The sequence below is a fragment of the Macaca fascicularis genome, chromosome 14 (assembly GCF_037993035.2).
Source record: "Macaca fascicularis isolate 582-1 chromosome 14, T2T-MFA8v1.1".
Lineage (NCBI taxonomy): Eukaryota > Metazoa > Chordata > Mammalia > Primates > Cercopithecidae > Macaca > Macaca fascicularis.
The window spans coordinates 91,389,144-91,406,589 of record NC_088388.1 but is presented as its reverse complement, the minus strand read 5'-3'; the positions used below and the strand labels follow the sequence as shown (position 1 = coordinate 91,406,589).

The 17,446-nt window shown below is 40.0% G+C and overlaps 1 protein-coding gene and 1 pseudogene across 9 annotated transcripts in view; one reads left to right on the top strand and one right to left on the bottom strand.

The window, feature by feature from the left end:
- The window catches only part of FAT3 (FAT atypical cadherin 3), a 687,971-nt gene that overhangs the window by 562,330 nt on the left and 108,195 nt on the right, over window positions 1-17,446 (bottom strand). The window lies entirely within an intron of this gene.
- Window positions 3,916-4,499, top strand: LOC102139918 (NADH dehydrogenase [ubiquinone] 1 beta subcomplex subunit 11, mitochondrial pseudogene; annotated as a pseudogene).

Sequence of the window (17,446 nt, the reverse complement as noted above, 5' to 3'; positions counted from 1 at the left end):
GGCTGAAACATTTCTGCCAAATTTGAGTCTGGCTTCTTCTTTTTCTTTTTTTTTTTTTTGAGACAGAGTCTCACTCTGTCACCCAGGCAGGAGTGCAGTGGTGTGATCTCAGCTCACTGCAAGCTCCGCCTCCTGGGTTCACACCATTCTCCTGCCTCAGCCTCCAGAGTAGCTGGGACTACAGGTGCCTGCCACCGCGCCTGGCTAATTTTTTGTATTTTTAGTGGAGACAGGGTTTCACTGTGTTAGCCAGGATGGTCTCAATCTCCTGACCTTGAGATCCGCCCGTCTTGGCCTCTGAAAATGCTCAAATTACAGGCGTGAGCCACCACGTCTGGCCCCTGGCTTCTTGTTTGGCTTATCTCAAACCACTCTGCTTTCCAACGACACTGGTCTTTTTTTGATCCTAGCAGAACACTTCCCACTTCAGGAGCTTTGCACGTTTTCCAAGTTCAACTGGCTTCCTCTTTCCTGATTTCCCATCATGAAAACATGCACAGAGTCACTGCAGCTTCCATATTCTTCAGGGCAGATTTATGTGATCTCCAAGATTACGTATGGCCCCTGTTATGTGTCCTCAGAGCACATAGAACATTTCATTTGCAACACTTACTACTATTCTAAATATATTTAATAAGACTATTTGACTAATATCTGTTACTCCAACTTGACTATAAACCGAATGAAGAAAGGCACTTTCTCTTTGGACATCAGTTATCCCACACAAAACATACATACTACTGGACACATAGTAGGTGTTCAATAAATATTTGTTGTTTAATGAACTACAAATGTGTTATGAAACTCCAAGAAAATATAGGATTAGATCAGTGTTTTCCCATAGAGTAAGGGGCAATTTTGACCCCCATGGGACATTTGGCAATCTTTACAGATATTTTTGTTATCACAATGAGAAGGATGCTGCTGGCATCTAGTGGGTATAGGCCAGAGATGCTACTAAATGTCCTACCTAGGACAGCCCCCGAAACACAGAACTTACAGGCCTAATATGTCAATATTGTTGAGGTTGAGAAACCCTAGATTAGCGGAACTAATTCAACTATAGTGGGAAGGGCAGAGCCAATGATATATTAATAGAAAAAAGCAATTCCCAAGAGGAATTTTTTCATAGCTGAGGCACTGCATAGAGCTCCTCTGCTGCCGTTGAGAGGTTCTGGGGATCATGCTCCAGGGAAGGTCAGCTCTGCATGTCTGAGGTTAGAAATTGGGTTCCCTTCTACTGGAGCTGGGATGACTTCCATCCCTACAATGTAAACCTGACTGGGTTCTGAGGTGTCCACTCACAACAGAGAATTAAGGATCCATCACCTCTTGGTGGTAGAACCAAGATTTCTTCAGGAAGTATTCTCATGTAGCAAGGCCATTAGTCACCTTGACAGCTAGAATGCCCGTTTGTTCCCAAGGACTAATGTTCTCCAGTTTTTGGCCAACCTGACTTGTATCTCACTCTTTACAGAAGCATTTATTCTGCCAACAAAATCAAGACCCCAGAAGATTAATCTTCTCGGGTCAACACAGGGCCACCTCTCCAGAGGCTCGCATAATTTTCTCTGCATGACTACCAAGACCACAGCCTCCCAGGCCTTCAAGTGGCCTCACTTTTCCATGACTTTGAGGAAATCATTTTACTCTGGAGCATGGTTTACGAGGCAGCGGCTGTCAAATCCTGCCCTGCATTGTGAAACCAAGTATAATTGCCATAACTCTACCCCAAGCTACATTAACCTAAACAGATTTTAAACGCTTCTCCTTAATATCAGCAGCTTCTGCAAAGGAAATAGGATCATTGCTTTGACAAGCCTTAAACTAAGAAGCCTCATTCTATGTACGTAAGTAGATAGTTTTCTTCTAGTCCACCCCTGAGTATATGTAGTTTAAAACCAAGTATACACATTGCCACTAATTATGTATTACAAATAAATAGTTTACACAGCATATGTAAACTGTGAAAGGGGGAAAGCAGCAATTTTGAGCATCCACAGCAGATGTTTAGGGCAGCTGTACAGGGAAGCTGACAAGAATTTAGATGAAATTTATTTTAATGTCCCACAAGAGTCAGGGAAAGTTTGTTTAACCTTTACCAAACTATTCCACCCAAGGAGTTCAGATCTGACTTTTCTTTTAGAACAGATTTCTATTGTTGTGTTTAACATGCCTTTCCTATTTCCTTGTTTAAAAAAAATCTAGAGAAAAGGCTCTAGTGATTTGGCCATTATGAACAAACGTCATTCAGCCACCACAAATGTAAGCCCAGAAATGTGCTTTTCAATGCCCATGTTTTGGCAGCAAATGTTATAAGAGTAAATGATATTAATAAAGAATTTAGCAACAAAAAAGTATGTACAGCAAGTACTTCGAGGTTTGAACTTGAATAATCCAATAGACTATACTACTGTTTTCAAGAACTATTTTCCGTCAGGAGTGGTAGCTCACGCCTGTAATCCAGCACTTTGGGAGGCCGAGGCAAGTGGATCACCTGAGGTCAGGAGTTCGAGACCCGCCTCGCCAACATGGTGAAACCCTGTCTCTACTAAAAACACAAAAATTAGCCAGGCATGGTGGCAGGTGGCTGTAATCCCAGTTACTCGGGAGGCTGAGGCAGGAGGATGGCTTGAACTCAGGAGGTGGAGGTTGCAGTGAGCTGAGATCCCACCACTGCACTCCAGCCTGGGCAATGAGAGGGAAACTCCATCTCAAAAAAAAAAAAAAAAAAAAAAAAAAAAAAAAAGAACTATTTTCCAGATCAAAAAGAAAAATGTTAGCTCCCAGCCTTATGTGGTTTAACAACACCATCCTTCCATTACTTCTACGTTTTTGGGAGAAAGAACAAAAGAGAAAACTGGCAAAAACTTACTTAGACTAAATATCCTGAACCAGAAATTTGGGCATCAACTATTCTTTGCCTCACACATATTTTTGCAAGATCAAGTACCAGGCATTCAAGAAATATTTGTTGAATTGGGAAACAGTAGCAAATAGCTAACACAGAATAAGCTCTTAGCAGGTTGCCAGATTTTACACATCATTTCTATGTTATCTAAGCTAACTTAAGGGTTTGTGTTTCTAGAGTCAAGGGTATTAAGAGGCAGGAACTTCAGGGGATATTTAGAGCAGCAGCCCCACCAGGGAGGTAAAACAATGCTTCTGAGGGCTGAGTATATGTCACACAGGCTGGCGGATGGCTACGATAAAATGAGGTCCCAAGCCCCGGACCAAAAGTAAGTGGTTATAATACTATTATATTTTAAAAGGGTTTTTATGGAAGAACAAAGAACATGCTTATTTGCCGTCCTCTCACAGAATCTTAGATGAAAGTCATACAGTCTACAACTCTACTTCTCCTACTTCAGTTTACTTGGATTCAACATTTCACTACCAGATCAACAAGAATAATTATCTGATAGTTTAAGATTATTTGATTGTGTTAATCAAATACCTTCTGGTTATTTGGTTTTATAAAAAATGGCCAAAAAAAATCAGTTCTGTTCTAGGCAATCATAATATTGATCTCTCCACTAAGTAAACATGACGCAGATTTGTGTAATTTTGCCCTTTAAAGTTCATGTAAAGGTATCAAATCTTTATCATCTGTATTATAAAATCCACATAGAAGCTGGGCGCAGTGGCTCACGCCTGTAATCCCAGCACTTTGGGAGGCCAAGGTGGGTGGATCACGAGGTCAGGAGATCAAGACCATCCTGGCTAACATGGTGAAACCCCGTCTCTACTAAAAAAATCACAAAATTAGCGGGGCGTGGTGGCGGGCACCTGCAGTCCCAGCTACACGGGAGGCAGAGGCAGGAGAATGGCGTGAACCCGGGACGTGGAGCTTGCAGTGAGTCCGGGACTTGGAGCTTGCAGTGAACCCGGGACGTGATGGCAGAGATGCGCCACTGCACTCCAGCCTGGGAGACAGAACGAGACTCCATCTCAAAAAAATAAATAAATAAATAAAAATTTAAAAAAATCCACATAGAGTCTATAGGAGTTGGAGACCCTGCAGGACTATCTGTCATGGCAGCTGGGCTATTAAGTTTGAGCACCCCCGGTCTCTTGGAGGCAGCGGCGACGCAAAGGCTCCTGGCCACCCACGTCCGTTGGGAATCCAGCTTCTCCAGGACTGTGGTCGCCCATCTGCTGTGGCGTGAAAGCAGCCCCCCGAACTTACCATACACTAGCAGGAGGACCCAGATCCCGAGGACTAAAACTTCTATGAGAAGAACCCAGACTCCCATTGTTACGACAAGGACCCCGTTTTGGACATCTGGAACATGCGAGTTGTCTTCTTCTTTGGCGTCTCCATTGTTCTGGTCCTTGGCAGCACCTTTGTGGTCTATCTGCCTGATTACAGGATGCCAGAGTGGGCCCATCATGGAGCTGAGATGCTTGTGAAATACCAAGAGGCCAATGGCCTTCGCATCATGGAATGCAACTGCTTCCACCCCAGCAAGATCCAGCTGCCAGAGGATGAGAACTGACCAGTTGCTGAGTGGAGCTTAAGAAGTACCACCTTCCTCACCCCTTGCCTGCCATTCTGACCTAATTAAAGGGGCTGAAAGTCTGAAAAAAAAAATCCATACGAGTCAACGCATACCAATCTGATGTTTTTGAAATTTTGTACTTTGTTGTGTCTGTTTGATTTTGGGATTGATTTTGGAATGACTGTCCTACTATATCTTGTTCTTCCTTCTCCACTGATTCCATTTTAATTTCCTTTTCAATTTCCTTTTATAACATGTTCATAATTTATGTGACATACTGTGTCCCCTTGATTCTAGACTAGGGTCACCTGAAAACCACTAACCTATAACTGCAAAAAACAGTGTACATATACTTAACATTACTGAACTGTACATTTAAAAATGGCTAAGATGGTCAATTTTACATGTTTCTTTTTTTAAACAATTCAAAATTTTACATATATATATATATATATATATATATATATATATATATATATGCCTTCTCTAGGGATGGTACTTTTAAGGTTTTTTATATAAGGTGCAGAACACCTGAGCTTTATGGCAGAGCCACAATGTTTTTGGAATGAGAGTGGGAGGGAGTAGTTATTGACTGCATAATTTCACACAATTACCTCACTTAAACCCAAGGACATGCACAATAATTACAATACATCACCTTCTGTCCATCATCTGATCGATTGCAAAACTCTAGTCTGTCAAGAAAGCCACTTAACCTAAATAACAAGTCAAAGAGCGAAACCTTCAATTTGAAATCATTTGGGAATTTTGAGTACATTTGGTGTCTAAGGAGGGAAAGATAGGTGAGGATAATTTTTCCTTTTCTTTCCCCCCCTTTTTTTTTTAACAAAAACAAGTGTTTAGGTTTCTCATGTAGACCAACAGAAGTAACACATAAGATGGGGACAAATGGACTACAGGTAACTCCCAAAGATGCTCAAAGTGAGCAGAGGACAGAGATGGTTTCATGTCTAACGTTGCTACTGTGGCATCATTGGACATCGCGGCGACATCATCAGACATTTAATGTAGTAAGCATTTCTCCTTTGTAATATATGCAGAGCTCATCAAGATCCTGGTGACACCAGTCCCTTCTGGATAAGAATTTCCACGGGTCTAATCAGTGGTGAACACGCAGGGCAGTCCCTCCAGCCTGACATTCCCTCATGTAAGCCTAATTTAATTGTGGCCAATTCTTATCTGAGTCAGCTCTTCACCCACAGAAGAGAGAAACTCTGAACAGGTTTCACACATGCTGGCCTAGGGCTGTTTCAACTGACATCTTCCATAATTGAGGCAGCTATCTTTTCTCCTCCAGGTAATGTTTCCATATTCTACCAGGGAAAGAATGATAAGCTAGATATGAATGAAAGGCATTATTTGCAAGTGGGGTGTGCCCTCCTAACTCATGGGCAGAATCACTTCTTTATCGACGGCATTTTCTGGAATCCCACTACAGATGATTAAAATTAAAAATAAAGAAGAAAAATCCTAGGCAATAGATCAGCTTTTTTGTAGAAGGTATAAAATGGATCCTGATAAAAGTGGAACCTGTCAAAAGTCATAAGGCATAATTTCATTAAATTTTAATTTTGTTAAAATTAAAAATGCATTACTCTTACTTTTAAAGATCTACCAAATGGAATGATGTTACACTCCTTTTTTTATTGAGACAGAGTCTCAGTCTTTCACCCAGGCTGGAGTGCAATGGTGCAATCATGGATGGCTGCAGCCTTGACCCCCCAGGCTCAAGGGATCCTCCCACCTCTGCCTCCTGAGTAGCTGGGACCACAGGTGCAAGTCACCACACCTGGCTAATTTTCATGTTTTTAGTAGACACAGGGTTTTGCCATGTTGCCTGGGCTGATCTCAAACTCCTGGGCTCAAGCAATCCACCTGCCTCGGCCTCTGAAAGTGCTGGGATTACAAGGTGAGCCACCGCACCTGGCCTCCCTCTTTAAGTCATTACTCTCCCTTCTTCATGATCTCGCTTTAAATGAGAAGACATGGCAAAATGCAAATACTTGAATACGGTCAAGTACATTGCTTACCAATTCAATTTTCACCCTCAATTTTCTCACCAACTGTAATCTATTTAAACTGAGGAGTAAATGCAAAAGTTTTTTCCCTTTTAGCTTTTATTGGGGGGAGGGAGAATCAAGGAAGAACCATGATTAAAGAGATGTTTTAGGTAGAGTATAAATGCTTCGTAGCTCCTGTGTATGAGATATAACTGAGGAGAGTACCAAACATCCTGCCCTTCCTTCAAAAACACCTTGCTACTGTTTTCATGGAGGAAAAAAACATACTTTTAAGGTAAGACGTGTATTTATGAGGCAGAAGTAGAGAGAATGATAATTTGAACATAATTAGAGTTTATAAAAAAACATTCATGGTTTTTCTAGGTTTTTGATCAAGGCTAGAATCTGGAGAATTTTGATTATGTTACGGGACTTACAGCTTTAAATTCTCCACCAAATAAGGGGATTCTGAGAGAAAACACACTTGTATACAGAGAAGAGAAGAAGGCAAGGTGCAGAGAGACAGCTGGATGGACACGGATGACTTACTACACCTTCCTCTTGGTCCCAGGTCCCAGGGCCAGCTGCAGCGTTACTTGAATCCTTCACTCTCTTATACTAGAATTTCAATGATTCCAGGGTAAGTCAGAGAATTAAATTACTAATATGACTTAAGGAGAATCTGAAACACACAGGAATCGCTATTATAATAAATATTTGTAACTTTACAAAGGATCAGACCAATGGTGCTGAAGCCCAAATACCATTAACACGATTCCACATGTGGAATCACAAAGGAGCTGAATGACCTAAGACAGCTGTTTGACCTCTTCATTCCTCCCCAGTCATTTGGGTGGGACTTATAAGTATCTGGCCTTCTGTTCTGCTGATTTTCAGCTTGGTTTCCAGTTTTTATACATAAAAATATGGTGCTTGGGTTCTTAGCACGACCTTGGAGCCATCAATTATCTAAAATTTCTACTTTTTAATGCTGAGATCACTTAAACCGCAATGTTAAGTACACTGGTCCTGCAACTCAATTTAATTCAGCCAACATTTATGAAATACCTAGCAGAGATCAACTTCAAGGAAATTAAGGGAGGGAAAATACTAATATAACATGGCAAATACTATAAAGCAAGGAAACAAAGGGCTATGAGGACACAAAGCGGGAACTAATTGCTGTGTAAGAGCAAGAAAATGGAGGAACTCTATGGAATAGAAGGCAATAAATAGTATCTTACTAAGTGCCTACCAAGTGCCAGATATTGTGATCATGTATGCCTTAAATACATTATTTTATTTTATTCTCACAATGAACTCGGTGGGTATCATTATCTCCATTTTACAGATGGTAAAACTGAGGTTTGAGGGTGCCCAAGGGAGAGAATACAGTCATGGGTTTTTAGTTTCTGTTTCTGATTGGGCCAGTAAAGCCCCTTCTTCAGCCCTCTTTTCTGCTTATCACTAGAGACAGAAACCAAAAACCATGTCTTCAAGCTGCTAAAAGCCTAAAACAAAACAAAACAGAACAACAACAACAACAACAACAACAAATTAAGGCACGTTGGACAAGCTTGGGTAATTAAGGTATTTGGCTTATGTTCCCATTCATATGTGGTAGAGCTATAATTCCAACTTAAGTGTATTTAATTCCAGTGCCTAGGCTCTTACCCACCATGTTATTATGCTCTCATCTGAGTTGGATCACAGAAGACAGAAACAATTCTAATGATTAACTGGAATCTTTTTGGCCCAAAATCCAGAGGGAGCAGAGGAAGTAAAAACACAGATGTGGGAAAGTGCAAGAACTGTCTGAGAAAGAATCAGTGACCCAGTTTAGTTCAACTGAAGGAAGCTCATACACAGGGTGAACAAAGCTTAAGCCCTAAATGTCAAAATGAAGACCATGAACTTTAATCTTGGGCACTTTAGGAGCCCCCTCCCTGCCTGATTTTCCTTTAATGATCAGGTTAGCACCATGATAGAAGAGCTGCTTCAGGAAAATGATGGCTCTTGTAGCTAACATGTGTGAGATATAATTGAGGGGAGTAGAAAGATAAGAAGCAGAAGGGTTTGACACAGAACCCCAAACTGAAAAAGAAAACATCATGGCCCTTTAGTCAAGTTAATTTATCCCAGCTTTAGTACTTTCTATATGTATTATTGTTTAATGTATTATTTTTCCACTTATAAATCCCCATGATTACATGCAAAAACAATTTTTTGTCAGCAAATTTTCTAAATGAGTGGGTCTCAAGAATATAGGCCAGAAAATTCCATTTAAAAATCAAGAAAATCTGAGTTCCAATTCAGTTTTTCATTTACTTTAGACTACATTGTGTTAGGACATTCACAGAGCCAAAGACAAGAAGGTTAGTACCTCAGTTCTGGAGTATCCAAGTCCATGATGAAGGAAAAGAAGTCAGGACATGGTTTTATAGTCACTTTGTAAGAAAGAAGGTCAGCTGCTTCCAAAACACCCATGACAGACACTTTAATAAGAAGGGGTTTACTGCTAAACTAACACTCCACACCTGCCCTGAGGGGCTATGTTTAGTGCTATTTTACCATTATCTGCATTTCATGTGCTTCTGCCACAAGCATTTATTTTGTTAAACAAACTATAATATATGACCTGCCTGAAGAGAAAATATTTATTCAGATCAGAAAAGGACTTTTAATACCTCAGAGAGGTTTTCATGAAACTCTCATTTAGGGGGGGAAAAAAAAAGAAGAAGAAGAAATAAAACAGACCTTATATGCACTGCATTTCATTATCTATTCAACCACAGATAATACTTAACTGTGCAACAGCAGTGCTAAATCATGTTAAATTATTCTTGATCTACCACATTTTAAAGATAGGCTGAAACTTATCTCAAACAACCCTCCTAATTATATATTTTATCTGACATGATAAAGTATTTCATTACAGGTTTTATTTTCTTAACATTTAAACAACTGTGTATAGCATTCAATAACATCTGAAAAGCTGTAAATGTATGTTTCTTCCTCTCTCTGTCTCTCTCTTCACACACACACATACACACCCTTTACTCCTGTCAATTTCCCTAACAAGAAATCCCTTCCTTTACTCCATTATCATAATTTGCAAACTAAAGTCAATGGGAACTCATTAAAATACTTCACATTATTCAATATTTGTTGTGTTTATCAGATATTTAAAGCCTTTCCTTCCAAAGTGCTAATATTCTAAAAAATAAAACAATTACACATTTTGAAAGGCATAATAGCAACATTTGAATGAATATTTACCCAAATAAATAATAATGAAGCAATAAAGTACTCCATTTATTTGCATATTTTTGTCCATCACCCAACACAATGCCCTTAGAGTTTATTAAAAACTCAAAATCTATGCAATACAGCTGAAGGAACTACACTCAGAACATGAAGAGCTGAGTTGTACTTGTTTGTCTTGGGACCCTGGGCAAAACACTTAAACTCTCTGACCTTGCTCCTCCTCCCCAACCTCACAGAGCTATTTATAAAATCATGTTCCTGAAAGCATCCTGAAATTTAATGGATAAACTATCTTTCATTGTACCGCTGAGGAAGCCAAGGACAAGACAATGAAAATGTCTTGCTCAGAGTTAAAAGGCAGAGGGCAACAGATAGCTCTGCTGGATTCTCCAACAGGCAGACAAATTGTTAGGACATGAATAAAGCAGAGAGGGGAATAGGGCAGCTTCCATGGATTAATGCCAAATTCTGCAATCATAAAATCTAGAAACACACTCTTAATTTCAACATACATGGAGTTTTGTAATATTTCAAAGAGGTCTCAATTTTATTTTGACTTACATAGATGGGCACATCATCATCTTTCGACGTTTAGTGCATCTGAAGGTCTTAAATGGTCTCTAGGAAGGGAATGTTTTTCCTTCAGTTCTGTTTCCATTACATTTCAACTGTTTTTGTGTTTGTCTGTTAGCTTTCTTCTCATGCTAAGTGTTGCAACCTTCACTTTAAAAATGCCAAGTCATTTTAATGTTTGACTTTAAAAGCTTACCTGATTTCTAATGACTGTGAAAAACACGTTCAAATAAAGCTGAAGCGTATTAAGTACAGGTCAAATCTTCCTCTAGTATCACCCAGTGTGCAAGCTTCATTCTTCCCCGACAGTTTCTTACTGCAGAAACTGTCAAGGTTTCTGACTCATTGATTGGTAAGGCAAGCTCCCAATGGCTTGGAAAAAGCTAACAAGCTAGAACTGGAGAGAGGGATTTTTGTTGCTTTTTTGTTTGTTTTTGGTTTTGGGAAATTTTTTGGCACTCAGCAACAGCTTCTCCTTTGCAACCTGTTCAGAACTCCTTGCATGAAGCTCCCAGGCTATCACAAAAGAGCTGGTGCTTGTGCAACCATTAAACTCTGTTTACTGTCTCAGACAAGAAACAAAGAAAGATAGGTGCCCAGCAACAGAAGCGTAGCAGGAAGAATTTAGGTTGGCCCCCAACTTTCAGATGCTGAGGTTAAAACAAGTTAGCTAACAGGGGCAGTTTTCTTTCAGCAACTCCTTGAACCCTCAGGACTCAGCAGGCTTGAGGTTTTAACAACTTTTATGGATGTATGAATGCAGAAAGGAGAATGACCAGTACCTCCTCAGGAACTGCCTGCCAAGATCTCCTTACTTTTGAGTTCTCCAAGGCTCAGTTTTTGGAAATGTGAGCTCTGGAGAAAATTCAGAAGTCACAGGCCTTTGTGGCAGGTAGGTGACAATGCGGACTCAAGGCACAAGTCTGAAAGCACAAATGCCTGCCTCTATCCTGCCCTTCATCTACCCAAAATGAGGAGTGGGGAGACTTTTTGATATCCAATCTGGAATTCCAGTATTTTAATTTGAGCAGGTGCCGAAGAAACACAGAAGCACTTTGAGATCCTAACAGAGACATTTATACCCCAACTCTGTGTATTGCAGTTAAATTTGGAGAACAGTTCAGTTCTCTGTGATGAGCAGCAAGTCTCTGCTTAGTGTTTTCTCCGTGCACGGCACCTTGTTAGCTGGACACGGGATAAACAGTGGCAATGTCATGTTTGCCCTAGAAAACTTGACTCACCACACCACCCTTTACCGTATGAAAAATGCAATTCAAATTTCTCTTCTCATGTCCTATTTCTTTAAAATGTATTTACAATGCCAATTACAAAGCCAAATGCTTCAAGGCACAATGAGTCAAGGTAAAAATTTTACTCCTCTCAGAAAAACTTGACCTATATCAGAAAGAAATCCAAAAAAAGGTTGCCAATCATTTACAGCACTAATATGTTTTAAAATCTCTGCCATCTGTACAAGACTTTCCAAATTATTCAAGTAATTTTAAAATGTACTACCTAGCTTTGTGTTCACTGCAACTCCTCAAAGTAGGCATTATTCCTCATTTTTACAGATGGGGAAACTGAAACTCAAAGAGGTTAAGACTTGGGCAAATCAAGCAGCTCATATGGTCCCAGAGCAAGGACTCAGCACAGGTTTCTGGTTCACAGTGGCCTCCATTACTACAGACACCAAACAAAATTACTTCAGCTATACTTCGAGAGAGAAGGCAATCATTAATACTGAAGAGGCTTGTTCCTCTTCAGTAGATTTTAGTTTAAGTTATAATTGGTTTAGTGAAAATTTAATCTTGGGAAATTTCTTTTGAGAACATTTTTGAGCATCCTTTGTGACATGTCAGGCATTTCTGTGTGGCTGCTCCCCTCTGACAGAGGCATAGCATGGCTCAGGGACTAGGCTAAGCCCAAGGTTCCCTCAATAATTTCCCCTCTGACCTTTGGGAGGACCACATCCTCCACATCCTGATATCCTTTTCTGTTCCCTTTCATGGATATAAAGTTATTTTCAGTCATCTCAAAATAGATGAAAAAGATCACAAGTGATTCTTTTCAGCTGCCTTGCAGACAATCATCCTCCTAACCTAAGAATCTAAGATCTGTTTGTTTGTTTTCTAAGAAAGACTTGCTTAGGATGAATTTCTTCTCCATGCATCTTTTCCTGACCTCATTACTTCTACAAGCAATCCTCCAAGCTAAGTATGTATGTGTGTTCCCTAAGTCAGTTTGACACTCATATTATTTGAATACATTTACCACTTATTCTGCTGCTTCCCATTCTGCATTGCCAACACGTGAATCTGCTTACTGGTGGGTTAAATGAAATGTAAATTCCAAAATCCAGCCTTCTTGTGGGGCTTTGCTGCACTCTGACAAACCCCTTCATCTCAGGATGCTTCTTGTAAGGATCTTCTTGTTCATCAGGGCTGTTCTCCTGCACCATCTACTGAGGAACCGGTTCAAATGACTGATTCATTATCTCTCATGAACCATCACACTCTGGTGAATTGGGCCTGAAACACACCTTGATGAATTTAAAACAGGGGCATGCTCTACTTTACAGCTTCTAAGAGCTTGGGAAAAGTGCTGCAGGGGATGCCTGTGCCAGGTGGATAGTTTGAGTCACCAATTCCTCCCTGAATGGGTCACCAGATCGGAAAAACATCACCAGGAGTTTACTTGGTTTTCTCACTAAATTTTATATCTTATTTTCTCTCCTAAACTAATTGTTAACTCTTGGAACTTCACAGCAAAATTAGAAGTCTACCTGGAGTCACAGAAAAATCAGGAATTAATACACTAAAACAAATAAATAAACAAAAGCAAATAAACCTCTCTGAAAGTACAAGAAAAATATTTGATAATATTTCTATAATCCTGGCAGAGGAGAAGTCTTCCTTAGAGAAGCCATAAAGAAAAATATTAACAGATTTGGATACATATAAAATAAAACGCTCTGAGCAGAAAAACATACTGCAAACAAAATTAAAAGACAAACTAGGAAAAAGCCTTTTCAACATATATAACAAAGAGCTAAGGTCCCTAATAAATAAAGAGCTCTTATTAAATAAAAACTAAGTGGAACACAAATAGCTTAAAAAAAATTAGGACAAGGATAGGAACTACCCCTTCACAGTAGTGTGTCTTCACAAAGAGAAAAAAAAATTCTATAAAAAGATGTACATATTCCACATAACTAGGGGAATATAAACTTAATTTACAGCCTACTTGAGGCTGGGTACTTGATAAAGGAAAGAAGTTCATTTGGCTCAGTGTTCTGCAGGCTGTACAAGAAGCATGATGCTGGCATCTGTATCAGGTGAGGGCCTCAGGCTGCTTCTACTCACTATGGAAAGGGAAGGGGAGCCAGCGTGTGCAGAGATCACACGGCAGTAGAGGAAGCAAGAGAGCAAAAGGGGAGGTACCAAGCTCTTTTTAACTGCCAGCTCCCCTAGAAAAAAACAGAGCAAGCCCTTACTCACCTCGAGGGAGGGCATTAATCTTTTCAAGAGTGATCTGCCCCCATGATCCAAAGGTTTCCTATTAAGCCTCACCTCCAACATTAGGAACAAATTTCAACATGAGGTTTGGAGTGGACCATAGCACCCCCACATGTAGTACCTAGCAAAAGAGGCATGCAGAAACTATAGCACCAATTTTTGTATGGTATTGAAAAAAAAAAAAGGTCTGGATGAGTACACACTCAAAAATAACTCAAAAGAAGAGGGATTAGAATAGTGAAAGATTTTATATTTTATTTCATATTCTTCTTTATTGTTTGAAGGTTTTTAAGCAATTATTTACAATCTGATAATGTAAACAGTCTTTTAAAGCCTCAAAGTCGATGGTGGCCTAGTGCTTTACCCCACTGAACTGTCCTCACTGTCACGTCACCCCACCTCCCTCCCCAGGTGGACAAAGCTGAAGTCACAGTTTAGAATACCCCCACTTCTCTATGCCACACAATTCATCACCTCTGTCTTCACTGAATCCATTTTTTAAATATGGGGAAAGTCAAAAAGGTGGTAATAGATGTTTTATGGCTGCAAACCTGGGGGCACATAGATTTGAATTACATCTAACTTAGTGGTCAACTTCTAAAGTCATTATGTCCCCTATACACATGGCTTGTGTCTTGTGAGGTGGCACTTGTGAAGTGGTGGCTCTTACAGAAGCCAGAGCATTAGATGGAAAGACTTGAGTGCAAGTTCTTTCTCTGTTACTGTCTAGGCAGATAACCCTGAACAATTTCTGATTCACCCCTGACATTCAGCTGTAAAACAAAATACCCAGAGGATATCACTACTTAGTTAATTTGCCTTGTACGATGATTACACAAAACTCAATGATCAACAAGAAGCCTTTTGTACAGAACAAAAGCATTTCAGTTATTCTTATCTCCTCTACAGATTTCACCAACTGGGGATCCCTTTCAGGAGGACCAGATGTTAAAAATGTAAATATCCCTGAAGTATAGCATCATTTGTCATCCTAGCTTCTACTGCTTTAATCAAATAATCTGGCAACTAGTTAAGTATGGTTTTGTGTTCAGAGTGGAGGAGTTGACAGGAGGTAGGGAGTTGCATTTGGAAGCAGGAGGGCAAGAGTGGGTGAGGTATGGGAGTCAAAAGCACTCAATATCCAGGCAGAACTGAGAAGAAAAAGGAATGAGAAAGATATTCAAATCCTAAATGGACGAAGAGCAAGAACAAGATGGGAACTGGGGCCCAAGCAACTCCCAGAGCTGTCTGCAAGACTGAAAATCATAGCCTCCATGGGCACCACCCTATCTTCTTGTTGGAAAGAGAAAAAGAAAGGTAGACACAAGGACTCATGGAAATTTCTACCTCTTCTCTCTCCATCTTTCTGTAACTGTTTAGACCAAGAGCAATAATCCAAGAATTCCAAGATTACCTTGAAACCGCACTCCAAAGTGAGAATGCCATACTCATTTTACAAGTTAAAGAGCCCAGCTAGCCCCCTTGTTTTATTGGTGAGAACTCTCTTGGGTTAAGTGACTTCCTCAGAGTCACCGCCAAATGGCTACTTATTGGCAGACCCAGTGGTTGGGACCCGGAGCTTTCAGCTACTGAAAGGGTTACTGCTACTGACTCCCTGTTTTAAACATGTGTGGAGTCAATGATGTCTGAAAATCATTCAAGGACTACAAGCAATGGGAGAGATACATTTAACACACTGTCTTATAATCCTGGAGAAAGCCACTGTCTTGACAAGTGATTAAAGAAAACAGATCTTTTAACTTCTTTTTACAAGAAAAGAACATGCAGACTAGTAAGTGTTTTTAAAATATTTTAAAGGCTGCCATATACTATATCTCTTGGCTTCTGAATTTTCTGAAATGCTCTGCCCCAAAATAAGAATCCATCAGAGCTTGAGCCCTCCAAGAAACTCCTCATTGTCCTAGTTTTGCAATCACAATATGACCTATTTCTGTCCATTCCCTGCTTCACTCTGCTTGAACTATAAAGAAACTTGAATTCTCTGATTCCATGGCTCTGACTCTTGGCTTTGCAAGTAGAAAAAAATAAAATAAAAGGGAATCTTCTATTCAGTCCAGGTGCCTTTTAATAGGAAGCCTACATAAGTCTTTTTCTTCCACCTTTTTCTTTTCAACACAGACAAAAAAGAAAGAAAAATTCAGTAACAAGTTGCATGATAAGCAAAAGTAACTCCATGTCTTTTAATAAATATTATTTAAAATGTACGTATACTGCATACAGAATATCTTAAAATTCTGATTATTCCTATTTCCCCTTGAAAAGTGACTGAGTGATGGAAAGGAAATTTCAAGTTGCCTCTCAAGTGCAATAGTAGGATAAAAAAGCAGTTACTTTGCACTGGGCCAGTGAATGCTGACTCCAGAAAGCTTCAGTCCCCAGAATTATTAAAGAATTATTATACTTTTACTCAGTAATCTAAATAACAATTGGGTCAATATAGGTCCCTATTTCTAAGTCTTGAGAGTAAATAGCCAATAGAAAATAAGCCTCCAGTTTCTGATGAAGCAGGGATAGAGTCTCCACTACTGTACAAGGAGAATACACTAGTGGGCTGCGCCTGGTCCCAGCAGAGTAGGTTAGGAGCAACAGGCTTTATGCTTATTTATTTGATGCCCTTTGGTGGAGAGCCAGCCATGGTCAAATAAGGTCCAACATCATCACATCTATCATATCTACCATCACCCATAACCATCCTGATGGAGGCAATGAAAGGAAGAGATGTTGTCCTAAAGGAAAGGCTGGGCTTTTCGGCAGGTAGATGGCTGGTTGAAATGCTTCCTTCTTTGTCTACTGCATCCAATAAGTAATACAGACATTAAGTGTGTTTCATTCACACGGAAGGAGATTAGAAGGATTAGAATCAACTGTTTCCCTGGTTTTTAATTCCTTTAATTCAGAAGACAGTGTGCATAAAACCTAGCCTGAAGTCTGCAGTATTGTACAGGATTGTTTTTGCCAACACAATATTCATTACCCTGGTATTGCTGAAATAACATCACATTTCTTTAGAGCGCAAATATGTCCAACCCCATGCCATTTCACTTAAGACAACTCTGTAAGGTAGGTTTAATTAGCCACTTTTCACATTTCAGCAGATGGGTAAACTGAGGCTTCAAAGAAAAACTACTTGCTCAGAATCACATAGCTAGTATATGATGGAGCCTCCATGGCTCTGGAGTTCAGTACTGGTTGTCCGCAATATTATGTTGCCTACTCAAGAACTACTGTGTGTTTTAAACTTTCTCGCCAACATGGATATGGCTTGAGAGCAAGACCATAAGCTAAAAGGGCTTAATAATGCATAAAAGAAATGTATACGTCCCCCCAAATAAAGAATGGCCCGGCCAGGTACGGTGACTCATGCCTGTAATCCCAGCACTTTGGGAGGCTAAGGCGGGCAGATCACGAGGTCAAGAAATCGAGACCATCCTGGCCAATATGGTGAAACCCTGTCTCTACTAAAAATACAAAAATTCGCTGGGCATTGTGGTGCATGCCTGTAGTCCCAGCTACTTAGGAGGCTGAGGCAGGAGAATCACTTGAACTC